Raw genomic sequence first — 24,836 nt, 5'->3', positions numbered from 1 at the left:
TTGCTGGATCTCCATTTTAATTTGGTCGTTGATCTATTGACTATTTAGAAACATGTTGTTAAGCCTCCATGTGTTTGAGAGCCTTTTTGCTTTCTTGGTACAATTTATTTCTAGTTTTATACCTTTGTGGTCTGGAAAGTTGGTTGGTAGGATTTCAATCTTTTTAAATTTACTGAGGCTCTTTTTGTGGCCTAGTATGTGGTCTATTCTGGAGAATGTTTCATGTGCACTTGAGAAGAATGTGCATCCTGTTGCTTTTGTGTGTAGAGTTCTGTAGATGTCTATTAGGTCCATCTGTTCTAGTGTGTTGTTCAGTGCCTCTGTGTCCTTACTTATTTTCTGTCTGGTGGATCTGTCCTTTGGAGTGAATGGTGTGTTGAAATCTCCTAAAATGAATGTATTGCAGTCTATTTCCTCCTTTAATTCTATTAGTATTTGTTTCACATATGCTGGTGCTCCTGTGTTGGGTGCATATATATTTATAATGGTTATATCCTCTTGTTGGACTGAGCCCTTTATCATTATATAATGTCCTTCTTTATCTCTTGTTACTTTCTTTGTTTTGAAGTCTGTTTTGTCTGATACTAGTACTGCAACACCTGTTTTTTTCTCCCTGTTGTTTGCATGAAATATCTTTTTCCATCCCTTGACTTTTAGTCTGTGCATGTCTTTGGATTTAAGGTGAGTCTCTTGTAAGCAGCATATAGATGGGTCTTGTGTTTTTATCAATTTAGTGACTCTATATCTTTTGATTGGTGCATTCAGTCCATTTACATTTAGGGTGATTATCAATAGGTATGTACTTATTGCCATTTCAGGCTTCAGATTCATGGTTACCAAAGGTTCCAGATTACTTTCCTTACTATCTAGGTGTCTAACTTAACTCACTTAGTATGCTGCTACAAACACAATCTAAAGGTTCTTTTCTATTTCTCCTCCTTTTTCTTCCTCTTTCATCCTTTATATATTAGGTATCAAATTCTGTACTTTTTGTCTATCCCTTGATTGACTTTGGGGATAGTCAATTTAATTTTGCATTTGCCTTGCAATCAGCTGCTCCACCCTCCCCACCTTGATTTTACTACCTCTGGTGACAGCTATCCAACCCTAGGAACACTTCAATCTATAGAAGTCCCTCCAAAATAGACTGCAGAGATGGTTTGTGGGAGGTAAACTCTCTCAGCTTTTGCTTATCTGGAAATTGTTTAATCCCTTCTTCAAATTTAAGTGATAATTTTGCCAGATAAAGTATTCTTGGTTTGAGGCCCTTCTGCTTCATTGCATTACATACATCATGATACTCCCTTCTGGCCTGTAAGTTTTCTGCTGAGAAGTCTGATGTTAGCCTCATGGGCTTTCCTTTGTATGTGGTCTTATTTCTCTCTCTGGATGCTTTTAATGGGCTGTCCTTATCCTTGGTCTTTGCCATTTTAAGTAGTATATGTCTTGGTATTGTCTTCTTTGGGTCCCTTGTGATGAGAGATCTGTGCACCTACATGGCCTCAGATACTATCTCCTTCCCCAGTTTGGGGAAGTTTTCAGCAATTACCTCCTCAAAGAGATTTTCTATCCCTTTTTCTCTTTCTTCTTCTTCTGGTACCCCTATAATACAAATATTGTTCCATTTGGATTGGTCACACAGTTCTCTCAATGTTCTTTCATTCTTAGAGATCCTTTTTTATGTCTGTACCTCAGCTTCTTTGTATTCCTATTCTCTAATTTCTATTTCATTTATCATCTCCTCCCCTGTATCCAATCTGCTTTTAAAACCTTCCATTGTATGTTTCATTTCTGATACTGTGTTCCGTAATGATTCGATCTCCAACTGGAATTCGTTCCTGAGTTCTTGAATATTTTTCTGTACCTACATGAGAATGTTTATGATTTTTTTTCCACTGTAGTAAATTTATTCAATGTGACTGCTACTCCTGGTATGCCATTATTTGTAGGAGATGGGCGTTGGTATGGGATGATAACCAATATTTATAAAACAAATCAAAAATAGAAAAATATTATAGTGCATTGTATATAGGACAAATGCTTTGTGAATACACAAATATTCATATATGCATACACACATATACAAACAATAGATTACACATATACTGGATGCTGATATAAACCTTATTTCTTACTTGTGGGTTCCAAGAATAATTTGATAATCATTTGTCTAAGGAATTGACTCACTGTTTGTAAGCTATGCTGTATCTGTACTCTCCCTAGAGTGAGAACAATTATTAGGGTAAATTTCTATCTATTGGCATAGATAATTATTTACTGTTCCACATGTTGGGGAAATCATGTTTGACCAAAGAAACATACAAACAAAATAATAGCTATCATCATACCAAAGTACATTATGTATCTTGGTGAAGGTTCTTGAATATATTCTTTCAAGTATTCTAATTCACTCCAGGAAAGATTCAGTGCACTCCATCATTATGCTGTTACTTGCAAACACTTTTGCTTTGCTAGTTCTTGTAACAGATCTTCATACACTTGTGAAAAGAGGTCCTCTTCAGATTTTGTTCCATCTAGGTAAACAATTTCCCATGGGATGTCCTCTACTTCTTGTCTGTGCTTTAGGTGCATGGGCCACACATGGCCATCGAAGTACCCTGGGACATCTGGAGGCTCATAGACCCTCGTACTCCTCCTCCTCTTGCATTCTTCATATGGAATGGTCAGAAAGTAGCTTCTACTCCACAGACTGTCAAGTGGCTTATAATTAAAGAGAAGGAAACCTTCGATGATTAATATGGAAATTTCCTCAGTGCCCCCCATCTTCTACCAGAGAGTGTCTTGGACTTTCCATCCAGCAAGAAATGGTGGACATCAGTTTTTCCATGTCGAGCGCCTCAAGCACTTAAAGAAATCATCCTGAGATATGACAGTGCAGTTTTGGAGGTGTTTCTGCAAATTCATAGCCAATGTTGTCTTCCCACCATTTGTCACACAGGGGCCAATTCCAAGTCCTCCAGGCAGAGGTGAGGGCCCAGCGTGTGCCTCTCACACCGCCACACCCGAGACGTCCTCAGCCTCTTCCTCCTTGCCCCTGCCCGGTCACAGGCAATCCAGAAGAGGTCATCAACCCAGGACTCTGTTCCACGTGGGCCAGGCACATGGCTTAGCTCCTGCCCCCATGGGGCAGGGCGGGACTGCGGTGAGAGTGCCTCCGCGTGCACCAAATGTTTATGATTTTTATTTTGAAATATCTTTCATGAAGATTCATGAGGTTGATTTCATTTGTGTCTTTCTCTGGTGTATTCATAATTTTGCTTTGAACCAGGTTCCTTTGACATTTCATATTTGTATGTGGTGCCCTCTAGTGCCCAGAAGCTCTGCTCTCTAAAGCTGCTCAGCCCCTGGAGCAATGCCAGGGGTTACAGGGGAGTGGTGTTGGTGCCTGGGGGTAGGAAAGAGTTATGTCCTGCTTCCTGGCTTCTATGCCTGTCTACTGCCAGAACCAGTGGGCTGAGCACACAGGTATAAGCCTCTATGCTTTGCATTTGTAGGTGCTATAGTCAGGGCTTCCCTCTGGCTGGCCTAATGCCAGGGTACGGTTTTCCAGTTTGTGAGCTAGGTGGTGCTGGCTGGGAGGAAGTTGCAGCAGGCTGTGTGTCAAGAGGGGGGCCTTGGAGCTGCGTAGCCAGCAAGGGGACTGGAGCATCTGAAGATCGTGAAAGTTCCCAACCTGCTGGGCAGAGTGCACCAGCACAATTTTGTCTACCTGTCCTTTCTCCTAAACAGTAAGCTCTATGCAACACTTGCCCCTTTAGCAGCCTTCTCACTGTTAGGAAGTCTCTCAGACTGCCTGCCTTTATTTTGTCCCAGAGCAGCTGCATATGGATCCCTGCTTTCCACAAGCAGCTAGAATCTCTCCAAGTGTTCTGCCTGTCTTAGTTTTCCAATCCTCCTAATCATGAGAGCACCATGTAATGTAGGTTTGTACTCCCAGAGCAGATCTCCAGAGCTAGATGTTCAGCAGTTCCAGGCCTCCACTCCTTCCCTGCTCCATTTCTCTTCCTCCTGCCAGTGATCTTGGGTTGGAGAAGGGCTTGGGTCCTCCCAGACCATGGCTTTGGTATGTTACCCTGTTCTGTGATGTCTATTCTTTTCTCCAGGTGTATGCAGTATGGAACAGCCCTCTTTCATGTTGGTCTTTCAGGATTAGTTGCATTAATTATATTTTTGTATTATATCATTTTTAGGAGGGAGCCTGTGTCTCACCTCTCACGCCACCATGTTTAATCCAATGTCATTCGATGTTACTTTTTAAGAAATGAGGAAACAAAGTGCACTGAACTGAGCACCAGATCCAGCTTGTTCTGTCTTTTCTGAAAAAAAAAAAAAGTCTCAACTAAGGAACTGTCTAGCTATAAAATGCCATGAACCACGTTGATGGAGAAGAAAGGACATTTTCAATGGGGCATTACAGTAAGAGGTCTGAAGATGAGTAGGATGAACAGGGTGTGAATATACTAGAGGTGGGGTGCAGATAGGAGATAAAGTGAAGTCGACTCGTTTGAGTGGAAGAGGTGACTTAATGGCCATTTTAAATTACTGGAGTTTTTCTGGATTGTGAAAAAAGGTTCTACATATAGGGAGAAAACAGCTGAATCTCCTCACATTCCCAGGGTAACAGAAGCTAATGTCTTCTTGGGCAGCTCGCTCTCAGAGCCACTTTGACTCCTCTGCCTAAAGGAGAGTTTGCACAATGAGAATTTATATACTAGACACCTGTTTCCATGACATGGCACAGTAAGATAAAAAGTATACCAAACAGGGTGAATGGAATTAAAGATACATTTGATAAGATAAATTTGGTGTTTCATAAAATCATTTTGGGGGAGGAAGAACTTGTTAAGTTGTGCAAATGAATCACAGTGAGAACAGGGTCGCCTTGGCAGAGCATCCCTCACTGCATAGCAGTTCTGCTGTTGTCGTGGGCTCTGTGTGGAGGGTGGATTGATGATGATCCCTTCTTTATTGAGGTTTTGGGCTCACATCTTATTTATGTTTATGCCTGCCGGATGGCAGAGCCTTTATTTGTCATTGCATTTCTTGGCTGTTTCTTGATCTCTGAGGCTCAAGTGCACAGATGCTGAAAAGATGTAGTACGTATGCCTGGGAAATGCATTGACAAACATTAAGAGAAAAGACAATGCTGAGGGCAGGAGTTTACTCCACAGAGTAACAGGGATGAAGTGAAGAAAAGGAAAGATGGATGCTCGTTATCAGGAAAAATACCTTGACCATTAGACTTTAAGAATAACTTCCCAAGGGAAGCTGTGAATATCTTGCTACATGAGGCATTTGAGAATAGATTGGATGATGTGCTGGAGATTATCCTGCCGGGAGTACAATGTGCTCTGGTCAAGGGAGTGAACTCAAATAGCCACAAACCCACAAAATGGTCTTTTGTGGTTATGATTCTGAGCATCCAGTCAGGCCTTGCTTTACTGAATCCTTTGCTACAACCAATATCAATTTCCCCAGGTGGAAGAATTACATTTCAGAGCACAAGCCTTGGTGGGCCCCCATGCCCATGGCTTGTCTGGGTAAGAGGCTATTCAGGGTGGCTTCCTTCTTCTGCATTGCCCTGGTTGATGGTGTGATCCCTCTGTTCCCCACTTTCTCCCTCCTCCCTTTCTCCTCTTTCCTCCTCTTCTCTCCTTTCCTCTTCCCTGCTCTCCTTTCCTCTTCTCCCCTCCCTTCCTCTCTTCTCAATAAAGGAAAGAGACAAGGGGTGACAAAGGCATGGAAAACATTCCTCTGAGAATAAGTCATCCTGGTGTGCCTGTTGGGTGGCTGCTTTCTGCTGCTCACTGCACTGGGGTTTGGCGTTTGGAGGAGAGTAGGGCTTTAAGCCCACCAGTGTCAGTGTGAGACATGGGGACTGATGAGGTCTGCTGGCCATTCCACAGTGGACAAATCCTGCAAAGCCTGTAGGGTTGCCATTAAAAGCTCCTCCCTGCTCTTGCCCCATCCTGCCCAGAGATCTGCTGGGGGTTCTGGACCTTCTTTGTTTAACAGTTATTGTCAGTGATTTGTTTGGGGTGGGGAGGCTGGTTAATTCCCTAAAGACAGACCAAACATCATTCAAGTTAATCTCTAAGAGATACCAGAGTGAAATGTTGAAGGCTCGCTGTTCTTTCTTCTTCCTTCTCCTAGTTAATTGCAACTGATCAAAAAATACATATATTTGGGGAAAGTCTCTGAAGTGGGAGTTGTGACAAGTTGCTGATGGTCACGCAACTGGGTGTGAGGCAAGTGCAGGGGCCCAGGCAAGTCAAGAGGCTGAGGAGGACTCATGAATCTGTTCTTGCGGAGTTTCTCCTTAATTCAGTTTATTCCACACATTCTCAGTTGATTGAGATGTGCAGCAATTTTCCCACATAGTATGCTCTGGACATTTATGGTTGTAACATTTGCAGTTTAAGCTACTTGAGTGTGATCTGGAAGTCCATTCTATACAGTAAAATGCACAGTGTTGCTGAGGCATGAATTTGAATCACCAAAACTGCAAGGTAGTTGTGGCTGAGTCGTTACTTAGTGGCCACCCAGCTTATTGCCTGGCCTCTACCTCTCACTGCAGACTTTTCCTTTGACTGATTTTGTGAATAGTTGATTTTATTTTTTTGCCTTTAGTTGGTATTTGGTTGGTCTGCTTTCTTTGGTGTGATTTTATTTTCTCCGGTGACATCTATTTAGCCTTAGGAATGCTTCCATCTAGAGCAGTCCCTTTAAAATAACCTGTAGAGGTGGTTTGTGGGAGGCAAATTCCCTCAACTTTTGCTTGTCTGGGAATTGTTTAATCCCTCCATATTTAAATGATAATTGTGCTGGATACAGTATTCTTGGTTCAAGGCCCTTCTGTTTCATTGCATTAAATATATCATGCCATTCTCTTCTGGCCTGTAAGGTTTCTGTTAAGAAGTCTGATGATAGCCTGATGGATTTTCCTTTGTAGGTGGCCTTTTTCTCTCTCTGTCTGCCTTTAATACTCTGTCCTTGTCTTTGATCTTTGACATTTTAATTATTGTGTGTCTTGGTGTTGCCCTCCTGGGGTCCCTTGTGTTGGGAGATCTGTGGATTTGGTCTGAGAGACTATTTCCTCCCCCAGTTTGGGGAAGTTTTCAGCAATTATTTCTTCAAAGACACTTTCTATCCCTTTTTCTCTCTCTTCTTCAGGTACTCCTATAATGTGAATATTGTTCTGTTTGGATTGGTCACACAGTTCTCTTAATATTCTTTCATTCCTGGAGATCCTTTTATCTCTCTCTGTGTCAGCTTCTCTGTGTTCCTGTTCTCTGATTTCTATTCCATTAATGGTCTCTTGCACCTCATCCATACTGCTCTTAAGTCCTTTCAGAGATTGTTTTATTTCTGTATTCTCCATCCTAACTTGATCCTTTAACTCTTGCATATTTCTCTGCAGGTCCATCAGCATGGTTATGACTTTAATTTTGAATTCTTTTTCATGAAGATTGGTTATATCTGTCTCCCCAGGCCCTCTCTTGGGGGTTGTCTGGGTAATTCTGGACTGTACCAAATTCTGCCTTTTCATGGCGATAGAGGTAGTTGTAGGCAGGTGGCATGTGTGTCAACAGGGAGAACAAAGTCCCTTCCTTCTTGCTAGCTGCCCTGCCCCTCTCTGCTGCCTGTGTCGCTCACCCTCACACTGGGAGCAGCATCCGGGTTAATTTCCTCAGCCGCCATGGGTGGGGCAGCCCAGAGCCCTGTTGGGAGAGGCAGGCACACCGGGTGTGCTCTCCTATGAGAACCGTGCCCCTTCGCACCTTGCCCCGGCTTTCTTTGCCTGTGCTGGGCAGCTGCATGCCGACTGCAGCCCTGGGTCTGGCCTGGGAGGCTGTGTGCCAGGAGGAGACTCTGGGTGGCTGCTCTGGCTGCTCCGCCGCTTTGGCAGGGCCATGCCAGAGGGGGAATGAATGGCAGGCTGTTTATCTCTGTGACGGGTTTCAGAGCTGCACTGCCTCCCAGGGGGCTGGGACGTCTGAAGCTCCTCAGAATTGCCAGCTGCTGGGATGAGTGTGCCAGGATGCTTCCGTCCAGTTGTGAGGCCCATGTCCCTTTAAAACTTTCAAAAAGCACTTGCTTTTCTTTTGTCCCAGCGGAGCCAGCTGCGGGGACCCACTTGCAGATTTTATTTTTCTGTTTCCCTAATATCCAGCACAGCATGCAATGTGTGTCTTCACTCCCAGTGCGGCTTACTAGGGCTAGTTATTTAGCAGTTCTGGGCTTCCACTCCCTCCCCGCTTGGACTCCTCCTCTCCTGCTGGTGAGCTGGGGTGGGGGGAGCCCTTGGGTCCTGCGGGGCCTCACTGTAGCCTTTTACATTCTTTTTCATTGATCTGTTTGAGAAGGTTTGGAGACATATTCTTGGTGATTCTGGAATGCCTTGTGATGACAAGCCATAGTCTAGCCAGCCAAGCCCAGCCCAGCCAACCCAGCCCAACCTTCCTAAGCAAGCACCATCATAAAGGAGACCCAAGAAGCTGTCAATAGAATAAATCTGAACCTGTTCAACATTATTTATTCTTCTTTTATTTTGGGCCAGGCTCTGTGTTGGGTGTTGTAAGAAATACGAAGTGGAATAAGACCCAGTTTTGGCTCTTAGAGAAAATACAACCAATAGGAAAAAAACCAACACAAGTGACCATAACACAGGGCAGTGCCAGATAATCACTCTGGGGGTGTTTTCAACACCAACAAATAATTCTCTGACTTCCCATTCACCAACCTGGTGTTTAATGATTCAATTCTGACACGGTCTGGAATTAACACAGACACCACAGCTTAAGGGCTCAGTCCCACGAGATTACCCCTCCTTCAGATGCCAGTCACTAGTCCTAGGCTTCCTCTACTTCTGACCCATCAGCTAGAAATTGGGGGTTCCCATGACCCCCTCCTCAGATTTGATGATTTGCTAGACTGGCTCACAGACTCAGAAATACATTTTCCTTGAATGTACCGACTTGTTATAAAAGATAGTATAAAGGATGCAAATGAATGGCCAGATGAAGAGGCACATAGGGAAGGTCTAAGTCCAGGGAAAGGAAATTGCAGGGCAAAATACTTCTAGAAACTGAAATCAATCAAAGGGAGAAATAAAGTTTAGAAATCTGTGTATTGCTTACAAACTGCAGTCCAAGGCTGTCTCTCCTGCTCTGGCAGAAGCAAAACTGGCCCCCAACCCTCACCTCTCAGGTACAGGTAAGCCCTCCCGTTGCCCAGGTAATTTACCCATTGATATGAGATGAACTTCTCTCAACCCCTGAGGAATGAATCAAATGTGCTAAAGCCATACTTCTCTTCACCTCTGAACGCCTATTGATATGCAGATGTACTAAAGCCAGGTGAGATATTCTGGAAATACTACAATTTTACCCACAGGAGGTCTGGAGGGGTCTCCAGCACAGGATCTTCCGTCCCGTGGAGCTGGGGTGCACCACTCTTCCAGCTCATCAGCCCAGAAGTCTCCGAACCCTGTTGTTTACGTGTTTTTAGGGAGGTCTCATTACATATGCACAGTTGATTAAATCTTTAGTCATTGGTGATTGAACTCAGGCTCTTCCCTCCCTGGAGTTTGGGGGGTGAGGCTGAAAGTCCCAAGCTTGTAATCAAGACTTGGTCTTCCTGGAGACCAGCCCCCATCCTGAAGCCACCTAGGGACCCCAGCCAGCAGGCATCTCATTAGCATACAAAAGGCACTCTTATTACTCCGGAGATTCCAAGGATTTTAGGAGCTGTGTGCAGGAACTTGGAACAAATATTAGTATTTATTATACCACAACTATCATAAGAACATCACAAGGAAAGTGTTATGCAACTTCAAAGATGAAAGAACACACCCGTTTTTCTAAGACTTCATGTTAAACCATCATGCAATGTGAAGGAACTGGCTTCTGCAGTCTCCCAGCCCTGGGCTTGACTTCCGGGCCAATCTTACAGCCACTCTTCTGCCTCTTCATTGGTATCCTCAGCCACAAAATGGAACCATGTCAGTTTCCCTGGAGAGTGTATGGTGCCTCAGATCTCTTACAGGACAGGGACTTCTTGTTGTGGAGTGTTATTTTGCTTGTCTGTTCAGTTCTCTATTGAGCTTAACTATGTTGCCTTTTTTTTTGTCTCAGAAACCACAATAAGATGAGGAGATTACTGCTGGAAACGTGAAATTCCACTACCTGTCAGCCTATGAAAGATGAAAAGTGCCACTAGTGTATCTAGAAAGTCATTTTTCAGTAGCCACTGGTGACAAGGATTACATTTCTTTACCAGGACATCTTGATGTGGCATATCATAAATATTCAGGTTCTGTAGACTTTATAAAAAGATATAATATCCCCTTTTTTATATAACACTAGCTTCAAGGTCAGAGTCATGATGACTTAAAAAAAGGAATTAGCAATTCTTACACAGGAGGGAAAAGGAGAAGTTGAGGGGTGGGCTGAAGGAGATTGAAGAAGCAGAAATTGAGAAGTGGAGTAGGGGTTGGGGTATAGGTTTGGAAATCATTTGGTGGTTGTCTTGCCCTTAGACCCAGGTAGATGGGCCTCTGCTCTGCTCCCATGCCTTCAAGTGCCTGCTCTGGTCTCCTCCAGTGGGGCCTTCCCATGGGTGGGAAGCCCAAGAGGCCAAGGGATGTGTCCACCTGGAGCTCATGCCCTCAACTCTAGATCGTACTCTAGGACCCAGGGTCTTTGGAATTTCCTGACCAAATGTCAAGGTCTGCATGAGCTTCTTCTCCAGGTCTGTCCTTTTGTGTGAGGGCTAATGGTGCTACATGTGTACCCAAAGTGTGACCAGGAAGTGGCATTTTGCTAAAGGGGAGAGATAGGAACCAGGTGAAAGGGACTTAATTTTTTCATCCTCTACCCCTGGTGTGGGGTTGACCAGATGCCCCAGAAGCTCTGAGACTCAGACCTGAGACGTTGTCCTGGGACTGAGAATGGGATCAGCACCCAGTTCCAAGAGGGAAGCCTAGAGATGAAGTAGCTCCTACTGACTGATTGGTATTTCTTCCATGGAGTCATTTGAAAAGGGGCAGCCAGAAGTGCCATATGCTAATCTTAGTGACTCAAATAGTTCATGTACTTGGAAGCCCTGCAGAACAGTATTTGTCTGGGTCCCGCACACCGTGGGAGCAGCCCTGGCCACGTGCTTGTGTGAACATCAGTCTCTTCCCTCAGTTTTCCTCCAAATTCTTCTGTCTCCTAAATCCCATAACAAGGACCCAGATGCTATGAAGAGCAGAAATGAAGAAGCAGAGGAGGAAGTTCTGCGGGTTTAACTTCTCTGTGTATGCTGACATAGATGGCAGCCTCCTGGCCCCCTGGCTGCCTGGAGTCGTGTCTTCAGTTTTCACATGGGACAGTGGCCTGGCTGAATCCTAAGGATGGGAAGATGCCCTCAAAAGTGAAAGGAAAGGAGTAACACACAGCAGCAATTCACCGGAGAATTCCGCTTTATTAGGGAAAGGTGCTGGGTTATATAGGAAGGGGCATGGGGTGATTGTGGTGTTACTTCTACGGGGCTGGTGGCTGTTGGCTAGGTGCTGGGATTGGGAGGGGGGTGAGAGGTGATTGTGCTTCAGGTGGCGCCGGCGGGAACTGAGGACCCCGAAGAGAAGCCGGAAGTTTGCCATCTTACTGGTGGGGGCCCTTCATTCCCCCCTTTCTCCTCTATGGGGTTGTGGACGTTGCTTTCTCTCTGACTGCTTCCTGCTGAACGGGGGCAGAGAAGGGAGTGAGGGCTTGAGGATTGGCAGGAAAGGGTTGATAGGACTCCCCACAGTAAGGACGGGTAGATGTGGACTTCTTCAGGTTAGAAATCAATGAAGGTTCCCTGTAACCATAGGTTGAGGACTTGTTGATTCCAATGATGCCAAGAGGATATGGGTGTCAGGAGCCAGGCGTCTGCGGCCATTGTTTCTAGGAACAGTTTCCAGTGGAGAGAGGGGTCCATCTCAGCGTGTGGTGAGGAGGTCACGTGAGGGTGAGGAATCTTCTGTGGCCAGAAGCTGGTAGTTCCTGAGTAAAAGCTGGTTGAAAGCTTGATTAGAGATTTTTCTGACTTGGGATTTGATGAACTTTATTATACAGGGTAAGAAGAGACAGGCGAGAAGAATGATTATTATGGGGCCTGCAATGGGCCAGAGCCAGGTAGGGAGGGGGTTTGTTAGTATTGAAGAGAATGGATTTGTTGGAATTGGAAGCAGAGTGGAGGCTGGAGGCAAGGTCAGTGAGTTTGGTGATGTCAGTTTCTACAATGCCGGATTCGTTGATGTAATAGCAGCACTCTTCTCGAAGGAAGACGCAGGTGCCGCCCTTCTTGGCTGTAAGCAGATCTAAGGCCCGCCGGTTTTGAAGGGTGACTTTAGCTAGTGAAGTGACCTGTCTTTGGAGAGAGGCTAGGGAATCGGCAGCGGATGTCAGGGCTCCCTCAAGTTTGGCATTGAGATTTCTAACTGCCCATAGAGAGTGATCCAAGGCTCTTCTCGAAAACCCTGCCTCAATGGCTGAGGTGGTCAAAGAGATACTGACCATGATGGGAAGGAAAGCAGCCCTTTTTGTGCACGAGGGCAAGAGAGGTTGGAGCTCAAGAAATTCTGCCATGCTGTAAAGTGTAAGCTGTGGGATTAGGGTGACAAGAATGCAGGGTGTATCGGAGTTGGGAGGCAGTGAGTTGAAAAGACTGCCATTACACCAAAAGAAGTGTCCCAGTTGCGTAAAAGTCTTAGAGCCAGAGGTAGGGGTGTAGATAGAGAGGCAGTGAAGTGCGCTGGAGGTGGGTGGAGTTGGGCTTACACAGTGGTGGATGGTGGGATTATCTGCGTATTCTGGTTCTCATAGGGGTATGTCTGCCAGGGGGCAGAGGGGTTGTCCTTCTGCATGGAAGGAGTAGTTCAAAATAATAAGGGGCATGGTGGCCAGCAGTGGGCGCTGTAGTGATGCGCACAAGAAACAATTGGTGGTGTTAAGGGTGTGGTTGAGAAAGATGGTGGTGTCCTGAATGAGCTGTAACCAAGAGTAGGAGGAAAAATAAGATGAAGAGGTGCCGTCAAGAGTTTGGATAATGACTTTTTCGGAATGTCTGATATCTGATGCAACTTGAGAGATCTGGGAATGAGAGGGAACATACTTTTGAGAGATATGAAGGGTACCATGGGGGGTCGAGGACCCCCCATAGTAAACTGAGGCTGTGACTCCAGCAGCCCATCGAGAGTCCCAGGGATCTGGGATTGATAAGGAGAATGAGCCGTTGGGATATTTCATGAAACGGTTGGAGGAGTAATACTGTGGGTACTGGGAGTTACCCATGTAGTGAATGGCATAAGACTAGTAGGGACATCCCCCGTAGGTGTCTGGCCATTGCCTGCAATAGGCTTGTCTTTGGTCATAGAGGAAGCAGAGGTAGGGAGAATAAGGGTAGCTGCTAGTGAACATTTCGGTGGAGGGAGGAAAGTGGAGGTATAAAGGCTCAGAGCAGCCTTTCAGAGGGCAGTCTGATGTGGCAATGAGGGCAGTAACTTTTGTTTGATGCTGTGTGTAAGTCTGTCTGACTTTGAATTGCCATACAAAGGAGGCTGGGGTGGCGGGGAAGACAATAGGAATGAGGAAAAAAAGCGAGAGAGCAGTAAAGGAGGAAAAAGTCATGATTCGGGTATGGATGGCAAAGGGGGTGAACGGAATTTTGGAGGAAAGAGGACAGTAAGGTCAGGAGTCTGGAGGGAGGGAGAGTCTGTAAACTTTTGTAGGTTAAAAGATCTTTTAGGTGATGTGGGGACAGAATGGTAAGGGGCACCCTGAATGTCAGTTTATGAGCTTCTTTCTGCAAGAGCTGTCTAGCGGCTAATGCCCGTAGGCAGGGGGCCCATCCCCGAACTGTGGGGTCTAATTGCTTGGAGAGATAAGCTACTGGGGCAAAGGATGGGCCATAATTTTGGCCTAGGACTCTTAGAGCTTGACTGGACCTCTCATGAATGTATAATGAGAAGGGCTTCGACAAATCAAGAAGATGGAGAGCTGGGGCTTCTACAAGGGCTTGACAGAGCTTAATGAAGGAGTGTCGGGGTGAGGAGGATAATGGTTCTTCAGGGGGGCCCTTGCTGAGATTGTATAGGGGTCTTGCTAACAGGGAGAGGTTAGGGATCCACGCTCTAAAATACTCAGCCAGGCTTAGAAAGGAAAGGATTTCTGTCTTGGTTTTGGGAAGGGGCAGGTCAGAGAGGAGCCATTTTCTGTCTAAGGTAATGGACTTTCTTTGTTGAGATAGGAGGAATCTGAGGTAAGTGACAGAAGGAGAAGAGATTTGAGCTTTGACGGGGGATACTCGGTAACCTCTGGAAGCTAAAAGGTTAAGTAGAGAGGCAGTGTCAAGATGAGACTGTTCTCACGAGGGACTGCAGAGTAGAAGATTGTCCACGTATTGTAATAAGGTGGACTCAGAATGATCATGATTAAACTGTTTGAGGTCCTGAGCTAGGACCTGTCTAAAAATATGGGGACTATCTCGGAAGCCTTGTGGCAAAACTGTCTAAGTGAGTTGTTCAGAATGTTTTGTGTATGGGTCCGTCCAGGTGAAGATGAAAAAATCTTGGGAGGAGGGGTCTAGAGGGATAGAAAAATGCGTCCTTGAGATTTAGGACTGAGAAGTGGGATGCCGAGGCAGGGATCTGCGATAAAAGGGTGTATGGATTTGGAACTAAGGGATGGATAGGGACAACAGCCATGTTGATGAGGCGAAGGTCTTGGACGAGGCGGAAAGATCCATTGGTTTTTTTAACAGCTAATATGGGGGTATTAAACGGGGAGTGAGTGGGTCTGAGGTAATTTTTGTTTAAGAGATCTTGAATGATGGGTTGGAGGCCTATGAGGGCTGAAGTGGTTAGGGCATATTGGGCCTGACAGATATACTGAGAGCGGTCACGTAATTTGATAGAGGCAGGAGGACATAGAGCTATGGAGGGGCTTGTAATGTCCCAAACTTTGGGATTTACAGGGTGTATGAGGGTGGAACCGGAGCTTTCATTGGGTAGAGGGGGGTCGTCGGCTATGAGGGCCATCAGAAAGGGAGTACTGGGGGCTGTGGGAGTGGATATAGTTATGGAAACGTGGAGGAGGGAAAGGATGTCCTGTCTTAGTAAAGGGATGGGACATTGGGGCATAACTAGGAAGGAGTGGGAGAAAGGTATGGGATTGTCTTGGATTGTGAATAAAAGGGGGGGGAGGTTTAATGGGAAAATCTGTTACTTCCTACCCTGACTACAGGAGTAATGGCAGGCGTGGTAGGGCCCCAGTATTCTCGCAAGACTGAGAAGGTGGCTCCTGTATCTAGGAGGAAGGAGATGGGGTGACCGTCTACTGTTAAAGTAACACTGGGCTCCTGTTTGGTGATGGAAATGGTCGGGCGAGAAGCCCCCAGGCCCCGTCAGTCTTCTTCTGCCAGCCCCACTATGGCGGGCTTAGGATGGGGGTTGTTCGTCCAGCCTCCCCTTCCGGTGACTGGGCAATCAGATTCCCAGTGGCCCTTTTTGTGGCATCTGGGGCATGGGGTGGTAGGAGATCTGGGGGAGGGGCACACCCTTGACCAATGTCGTTCTTGTCCGCACTTGAAACAAGCTCCTGGGGGGCGCTTGTTTGTAGAAGGACGCCCAGGTTGTGGTTTTATCAGCTGGGCTAACATTTGGAAATTGGCCTGATCAGCCTTTTGTTTACGGCGTTCTCTCTCCTCCTCTCTGTTATGGAAGACTTTAAAGGCCACTGTTAGGATCTCAGTCTGTGGGGTAGCAGGGCCCTGTTCTAACTTTTTGAGTTTAGCTTTAATGTCAGGGTAGCTTTGAGCTAGGAAGTATGTCATAAGGACATGTCTTCTGTCAGGCGTTTCTGGGTCTAGGCTGGTATACTGTAATAGTGCTTGAGTGAGTCTGTCTAAGCTATGTCCCAAAGGTGGGGCGATAATTTTGGGAGGCCTTCGGGACCGAGTCTGAGGGGGACTGAAGGGTTCTGGCTCAGTCTGTGGGGGAGTGATGTGGTCCAGCCATGCCTAGTTGAGCAGGTCCTGAAGTGCGGAAGGGGGGCGAAGAAAATAAAGAAAGAAAGAAAGAACTGGGAGGGCTGACACTCTCACGCGTCGCCAGCCAACAGCCCAGCTGCTTACCTCTGCCGCAGTATTTACGGAGAAGTTTTGGTTTTATATCAGGTGTCAGGGAGAGGGTAGCCAGATGCTTAAGCAGGCATTCAAGAGGTGAACTTTCAGGGAGGGATGAGGAGGCTCACATGGTTAAAGGACAGAGAAGGAGACAAACAGGGGAAGACAAACGGAAATCCTCGGACCAGAGGCAGATGGCAAGGAGACAAAGGGCATCCCCGATGATCCTTGGTGGTCTGCGGAAACTCTTATACGAGTCGGAGTTTCTTAGGAAGTGTGGGTCGTCACCCAGACTTCCCTAAGAAGGCAGAGTGCCGGAGTCACGAGGTACCTAGCGCTAGGAGTTTTTGGCGGACGGAACGGATTTCGGTAGACAGAATGGAATGGAAGGACGAAGGGGGAAAAGGGAGCGTTCTCATCCACAAAGAGTCACCTCGTGTATGGCTGTTGGAGGAGGGGCCTGAGGGTCTGCTGCGGCTGTGAAGGCCTGAGGCGGGGTTTATGGCTGTTGGAGGGGGGGCCTGAGGGTCTGCAGCAGCTGTGAAGGCTGGAGGCGGCAATTTATGGCTGTTGGGAGGGGGGCCTGAGGGTCTGCTGCAGCCGTGAAGGCCGGAGGCGGCGATTTATGGCTGTTGGAGGGGGGCCTGAGGTTCTGCTGCAGCCATGAAGGCCGGAGGCGGGGAGAGTTCCCTCCTCGTCCCTGAGCGTCAGAGCCTTGCCAGACGGTCATGGTCAATGGCACTGCAATAGCTCGGGGAAGAGTGGCCCACTCCGGGGGAAAACTTACCTAAAGGCCAGAGAGGAGTGGTGAGTGTGATGAGCCAGTGCCGGAAAAAGAGGACGAGGGCAAGCTGCTGCTGGTGTCGGGGGGAAGATGGGGCCCAGTTGGGGTGTCCCGTCTCCCGGGTTTCGGCACCAATGAAAGGAAAGGAGCGACACACAGCAGCAATTCACCGGAGAATTCTGCTTTATTAGGGAAAGGTGCTGGGTTATATAGGAAGGGGCATGGGGTGATTGTGGTGTTACTTCTATGGGCCTGGTGGCTATTGGCTAGGTGCTGGAATTGGGAGGGGGGCGAGAGGTGATTGTGCTTCAGGTGGCACCAGTGGGAACTGAGGACCCCGAAGAGAAGCCGGAAGTTCGCCATCTTACTGGTGGGGGCCCTTCAAAAAGTATTGGAGGGTTTTGGCAGGGGCTTTCAGAAGATAATGTCAAACCCGTGGCAGTGACTAGGGGAGGATGTGGCTTGGAAAGGTTTTCTGTCAATAAAATGGAGCTCCCAGAACATTCTACTGGGCCCAAACTGAACCGCTCCCCACCACCACCCTCTGTGTGTGTGCCCCAGGAGAGGGCACGTGGTGAAGAGAAGGCAGACACCCACATGAGGGATGATGCCACAGCTCCTGCTCATCGTGAAGGCAGCGACTCTCGCTGGGCACATTATACCCATTATGTGCTTTAACTCTACTGCCCAACTTTGAGGTGGGTACTGTTCATGGGCAAGGAAACAGAGGCCAGAGAGGTGACCTAATTTGCCCAAGCTCATGTAGCCAGTTAGTGGTGAAGGCAGGATTAGAACACAGGTCTGTCTGACAGCTCAAGGCCTGCTTGTGACGCGGGGCTGTCTTCCTCTGGTAGGGTGTAGAAGCTCTATCCTGCAAGAGAAAATCTGGGGCCTCGAGGGCCTCACTGGGGCTCAGGAGGGAGCTGTGGATGGGCTCCTTTAGCTGTTTTTAAAAGCCTTGAAGTACTTTCAGGGACCAGCTCCTCATTCCGAGTCAGCGGCTTTGGAGCACAACACACTTTAGCTGCTGCTAAAAGAACTGAAAAGTGGGTGTGAGGTATTGACATTCAAAAAAAAGAAGAAAGAAAAGAAATATTGTATTATGGTTCTTTTCACTCAAGCACTTCAAAACCTTTCTAAAACACCTCGTGGGAAATCCTGTTATCACACTTTGCAGAGTGACACCGGACCACGTCCTTTCAGGGAGCTGTGGCAGGTCAGGTTTGGTCTGGAGACATGGAGCCAGACCCAAATCTGTCCTTGTTAGCAACTGGCCCCCCCTGGTCCTAAGTGATTTGGAATCTACATTGTCAACACATTTCTTCTTTATTAATTTGTTTATATGTTTCTTTGAAGTTTTTTTTTCTTCTTAACGTTTACAGAAGATTCAATAAATACTCAAAATATGACTGGAAAGCACAGAGCGTCAGAAAGAAGCGAAACAAGAGTAGAGAGCCAAGTGGGATCTGTGATGGGGCAAAGCCAAGCCCGGGTGGACCCGGGAGTGGGTGTTCTGTGGTGGGGCGCCCCAGCGGCCCCACACTCCCCCAGCTCCCTTCAGGGAGCACTGTGTTCCAGAGCAGCCTTTGTATTTAGGACCCACTCTCCCATCACACACATTTCTCTGTTGCCTACTCAGAGCCAGGCAGAAGCAGTTCAGATCCAGTTCTAAGGTAACTGTGTGCTTTTGGATGAGTGAGCTAACGCGTCTGCGCCTCTGTTTCCTTATCTTCAAAAGAGTATAATAAAACCTACCCCCTTATATTATTTGAGAAATAAATGAGAGGACAAATGGACAACACTTCATGTCATGCACTGAATGGTTACGTTGCCTACAGTTTGGGTGTAGAAACCCTAAGCGCCAAGATGATGGCGTGAGGAGGTGGGCCCTTTGGGAGGTGCTTAGGTCCTGGGGGTGGAGCCCTCACGAATGGGAGTAGTGCCCTTATGAAAGAGGTCGCAGAGATTCCCCCACTGCCCCACCTGCAGAACTGTGAGAGATAAGTTTCTGTTTTTCATAAACTGATAGTCTATGGAATTTCTGTTACAGAGCCCACATGGATTAAGACACGCAGCAGAGCATTGGCACCTTGCAGACTCTTAGCGAGGATTATCCATTTCTCTTTCTCCCTTCTCCTGTCTGTCCCCCAAGCCCTTCTCTTGAAAAATAATATCTCTGATTTGATTTTTCTCTTAGAATTGGTGAAACCTTAAACTGCTCTCCTTGGAAAGTACACTGGGCAAAAGTGTTTTTCTGGGGAGAGTGGTACAGTATTCCGAGGCCCTGGGCACAGTTCCTGAGGAAGGTAAGGCCCCTGGTGGCCTGCTGCAGGGCAAAGCACAGGCCATAGGTGTGTAAAGGGTGGGTGAGGGGTGCCCAAGGAGAGGTGTGTGTGTGTGTGTGTGTGTGTGTGTATAAATAGGCACTAGTGTAGGTATGTGTGTACAGGTGTGGCTGTGCATACGTGTGTGCACATGAGTGTGTCTTTGCATCGCCATGGGTGTGTATGTGTGGTTTGTGTAGGAGCAGAGGGAAGAGGCCTGCCTGTAGTACCAGGCTTGCTATCCACACTGGTGGTTATGAAACTAATTAAGAGAGCCCTTCTCAAACTGCTACTATGTTTTGGAGACTGGAGGCTTTTCCCCCTGTCAGAAATCCCTGCGGGAAATGGGGATACAAGAGAAAACTCACACAGGCTGCTCTGGGAGAGGCCCCTTTCTCAGCGGGAAGGGGCTCCCCTCCCCGCCTCTGCTCCTGCCCGTCTCCTCTCTTCTCTTCACCCCTTCACCGTGGTTCTCGCTTCCTCCAGCCTCCCCACCGGGACCCCCTCCCTGACATCCCTTCTCTGGTTTCTCTTTCCTTTCTTTTCCATTCCTTCTCATCTCTCTCCTCCCTCTTCCTTTTCCTTCTTTGCATTTCACCCAGAAGGAGGATGCTTGTGGACTCAACCTCTCTTTCTCTTACTCATATTGCTGTTCATCACCCCTGCGAGCTCTGAGAAATGTCTGTTTTCTGGAATGAATGTCTCCTTTTTCTGGAAACCATTATTTATTTAATGTTTGTCGATGGTTAATGAAGCTCCAATTCTGTGGGATATCCCTACAGACAGAATCTCAGAGCCTGCTGTTCAGAAATATTGTCGTTCCCTTTTCTTCTATCACCAAACAATTGCCAGCTTCCTTCACGTTAGCAAAAGGGAGAAAAAAATACGTGCACACAAACTCACGCCAGACCCACAACCTCTCACCTCTGGGCTCGTATCTCCATGCTCACAGTGTAGGAGTGATTTTTAAAACTTTCAAGAAATGTTTGCCTGAGGTATTACTTTATTCTTGTTAGTCATAGCCTATATATAAACACATCTCCATTCCCCCTCACTCCCATCCCTTCATCTCTTGAATTAGGTCATTCATCAAGTCCTGCCTCTTCTCTCTTCTTCCAAATCATCACTTGTGTTTTCTTTCTCACACTGTTTTTGTTTTGGCCCAAGCCCTCATCTCATGCCTGAGTTACTTGTCAAACACTTTCCCCACCTTGCCCCACATGAATCTATAAAAAGTTAAAAGTAACTTCAATTGCTTTTTATTACAGAAACAAGAGCTTCAGTGCAGAAAAGTAGGTAAATAAGAGGTTACAAGGAAAAAATGCAAATAACCCTTGAACTTAGAGATAGCAACATCTGATTTTTTTCTATTATGCTTAGATATATTTTCAACAAAATCAGGATTCATAGTGTTTATAATGTTGTGCCACTTGATTTTCCACTGAAGAATGCCTGCTGCTATATAACAAATTACCCCCAAGCTCAGCATCTTAAAGCAACAAGCTTCTCTCACACAGTCTGAGGGTCCAGAAGCCCCAAGAACGGCTTAGCTGGTGGGTCTAGCTCTGGTATCTCATGAGACGGCAGGCAGCATGTCGTCTGGGGCTGCAGTCATCTTGAGGCTTGGCTAGGATGGGAGGATCTGCTTTCAAGATGACTCACTCACGTGGCTGCTGACTGGAGGCCTTAGTTCCTTGCCGTGTGAACCTTTTCTAACAGGGCAGCTGGCTTCCCCTAGAATGAGTGACCCAGGAGAGAGGAAGGGCAATGCAGAGCCTCACTGGTTTTTTTTAGAGAGCTTTTGAAGGTATGACTCACATGCCATACAGTTCACCCATTTAAAGTATACTCAGTATTTCTTAGTGTATTCATGGGGTTGTACAACCATCACCATGACCCAGTTCCAGAACTTACCTGTGTTCCAAATGGCAAGCAGTCACTCCCCAGTCCCTCCTTTTTCTACTCTGCTGGCAAACACTGATCTGCCTTTTGTCTCTATAAGTTTGCCTATTCTGGACATTTCATACAAATGGAATCATATACTCTGTGGCCTTCTGTGTCGGGCTTCTTTCACTTAGCATTAATGCTTTCAAGGGTCAACCATGTTGTAGCATGGATCAGTACTGCCTTTTTATTGCTGAACAATACTCCACCACATGGATAACATTTTGTTTACCCATTCCTCAGTTGATGGACATTGGGTTGTTTATACTTCTTGCCTAATGTGAAAGATTCTGCTGAGAACATTCGTGTACATGTTTCTGTGTTTGCTTTCATTCCATAAGAGGAATTTCTGGGTCTTATAGTAACTCCGTGCTTACCATTTGAGGAACTGACTACCTGACTGTTTTCCAAAGTAACTGCAACATTTTACATGCCCATCAGTCTTGTATGAGGGTCCCAGTATTTCCACATCCTGGCCCACACTTGTTAACTGTCTGTTTCATTATAGCCATCCTGGGTATGAAGCAGTATGTCATGGTGTTTTTGGTTTGCATTTCCCTAGTAATTCTGGGTGTGGAATTGAACAGCTTTTCATGTGCTTACTGGCTATTTATATATCTTTTCTTGAGAAATGTTTAAGCAAATTCTCTGCCTGTGTACAAAATTGGGTTGTCTTTTTATCATTGATGTGTATGAGTTCTTTATATATCCTGTATATAAGTTACTTATCAGATAGATGAGTTGCAAATATTTTATTTCATGCTGTGTGTTGTCTGTTTACATCTTGATGGTATGTAGGAAAGCTTTGAGCTTTGATGTTCTCCAAGGCATACTGTGTCCTAGGACACTACCTCTCTACCATATTCTACTTGTTAGAAAGAGTCATTAAGCTTAGCCTATCACCCAGAGGGTAGCAGGGACCTTTTGAAGGGAGGAGAATCAAAGAATTTGTTGAAATATTTAAAAACTACCATACTTATAAATACTCATTTAAAATATCATATTTAATGGCTACAAAGTAATCTTCCAAAGGCAAAATATGCAGCCAAAGCAGGTTTAAGTTGTGGCTTTATCAGGTAATTCTTGTGTGATCTTGGAAAGACCGATTAATTTTTGATGCATTACTGTACAGGGTAGTCTGGCTTTAATCAATAGGAAAGTATAACGATAAAGCCCATATATCAGCTTTTAAGGCACACACCAAGTTCTGAGTAGGTATTTATCTTCTGCATATACACTTTTAAGAATCATAACTTCAAGGTCCTGAGGTAATTCTGAAATCACCAAAGCTTCTATTAGTTATTGTATTTTCTAAGGGAGGGAGAGGCACTAATGTCCCTACTTTATAGGAATGCTCTAAAGTATGGAAAAGAAGGAATTCAGCGTTTTTGTTAGCCTGATGTTATGAATAAAATTCAATTAGGGAGGGCTTGCCTTTCTTTAAGCCTTTAATTACTGAGGCATTGTCTCTTTAATAATAAATACTGCTTGTTAGATTTCCAAGTAATTATTATTTGTGCCTCATAAAGGCAATTCGCCGATAATTTGAAAAAACTGCTATACTATATAGACACTACAAATTTTCTAAAATCCCCCTCTTTTGAATTCTTTTGGTTATAACAACCAAGACAATAAAAACAACCTAGGCTTCTCTAGCATTTACCGTGTGCCATGCCCTCTGATTCACTGAATGAACAGCAATGCTAGCGTCCTTTAATCTGAACATCACCTACATATCTGAGCTTGGCACTGTATTTACCAGATTTTCGTGTAGTTTAGCACTTAAAATTTTTTTTATTTTTCATTTTTGTGGTCAAACGTAATTAGAGAAATTGGCAGCAGGTGGCGCTAGAGGACTGAACTTGGAAATCGACTCGGTTGCTCTTACCCGCAGGCTGACAAGCCCCATGCTCTTAATTTAAGGGGAGGAGTGTGTTAAAGGAAAGGAGGGCAAACATTGCCCTTGTTGTGCCCTGTTACCAGCCGACGCCAAGGATTACCACTGTCAAATGGTCTAGGGCCCTTCCCTGGAGAGGTGATACTCCCTGAAGGGGTGGATCACACAGAAACTTTACTGAAGTCTCAAGTGGCAGAACATAGTCACGATTTCTAAAGGAAAATGAAAAAGACATTGCTTTTTGGAGTGGATTCAAAATGCTCTCACCTTTGTAGGAACCTAGGAATGTAGCTTGGACAAGGGTAGCAAGAGAAGGCAATAACATCCCTGTTCCTTCACCAGAAGTAGACTGCAAAGGCAGCTGTCCTCACTCCATGCCCTCCCGCGGGAGGCTGGCGGGGAGTAGAATCCCACCAGTGCGGTGTGGGTAGGGGCTGCAACCCTCTTTCCCTACCAGTCTCCAACGTGCTCAAAAGAGTTTTTCTCTAGGGCTGTTACCAGGAAAATAAAGCCTCAAAACAGAGACCAGAGACTTAAAAAGGATAGTAAACTCCTTCCTTTGTGTTTCCAAGGGGACGGAAAGCAGATTAGGAGGCAAGGGAAAACAGCCTGCTACAAGTAAATGCAAACACGGAGCATGGAAACGGAGGCTATGCACTGAGAGGGGGACAAATATTCCCGGAAGGCGTTAGGCACAGGGGGTCACTTCCTCTGGCAGGTACCAGAACCTCGGGAGGGAGGGTCTGTGAGCAGCAATGCGGTGGTGGGTGGATAGAAGGGATGTCTGCTACCATCAGCTCTTTCTTTTCTGAGGTCAAGGTCACTGAAAGAGCAGGCCAAGAATTAAGCGTCGATTGCTTGATTTACATGACTCTTGCAGAGTGGTCCAGGCACTTCTCTGCAGGAACAGTGCACATCACCAAAGGACGTTTCTGATCAACCTTTGAACCAAGTAACTCCCTGCCCCACACCCCCAAGTAGTCCCCCATCTTGCCTGCCCTTATCTGACCTGGCACCCATATCATTGTGTTGTCGCTGTCATGTCCTGTTCATTCTCCTGCTGTCAGAGGAGAAAGCTGAGCACGGAACCTCCTGAGTGGGGTGAACCCCAAATACAGTTGCAGCAGGAACTGGGCTGCCGACTTAAAATGAAATGACTTATTCCTCTCTCCCCACCCCATTCTCTCCTTGTTTCGAGGTCCTCTGTGGGACAAGGTAGAGGGGAAGATGATGGGCAGGGTTAACTGTCTCTGTGTCTTTAGTTCTGATCTTCTGCTTGGCTTAACCTGGAGAGTGACTTATGCCAACAGGGAACAACTTTTTCTCCCAGGTCTTCTGTGTTCCACTTCCTTCATTGTTCTCTTGTGGAACCATTATTTAGACATTTTGCCACTCACTGGGCCTGCTCTGACAGCAGTAGGGTCAGGGAAGGGATAGCATTAGCTCTGCCAAGAGTTGATTTTAAGGTTAGGAGCGTGATTAAGAGAATCTTCTCTTCTCACAGATAGCCAGTGATTCTACAGGAAAGCAGATTACTCTGCACTTCTGTATGTCTTTCCTTTAAGGCCTCAGATGGACTCTATGGACATGTGTTCAGATAGGTTGAAGTATACAATAGGATTTTTTTTCTCCCTTAGTTTAATTAAAATATAATTGACAGATAACAGTGTGTAAGTTTAAGGTGTGCAACATAATGATTGAATATACATGTATA

The 24,836-nt window shown here is 46.0% G+C and overlaps 1 long non-coding RNA gene and 1 pseudogene across 3 annotated transcripts in view; one reads left to right on the top strand and one right to left on the bottom strand.

The window, feature by feature from the left end:
* Positions 1–2,109: 2,109 nt before the first annotated feature.
* Positions 2,110–3,009, bottom strand: LOC140849948 (nicotinamide riboside kinase 1 pseudogene; annotated as a pseudogene).
* Positions 3,010–15,663: 12,654 nt separating this feature from the next.
* Positions 15,664–24,836, top strand: part of LOC140849949 (uncharacterized) — a 63,397-nt gene continuing 54,224 nt past the window's right edge. For all 3 annotated transcript variants that reach the window (XR_012132405.1, XR_012132406.1, XR_012132404.1), the window contains exon 1: positions 15,664–19,263. This is a non-coding gene — a long non-coding RNA (uncharacterized lncRNA). The remainder of the gene's footprint in view (positions 19,264–24,836) is intronic.

This window comes from Manis javanica, chromosome 6 (genome assembly GCF_040802235.1).
Source record: "Manis javanica isolate MJ-LG chromosome 6, MJ_LKY, whole genome shotgun sequence".
Taxonomy (NCBI): domain Eukaryota; kingdom Metazoa; phylum Chordata; class Mammalia; order Pholidota; family Manidae; genus Manis; species Manis javanica.
Note: the sequence above shows the minus strand (reverse complement) of the source record. Positions and strands in the feature narration are given on the sequence as shown.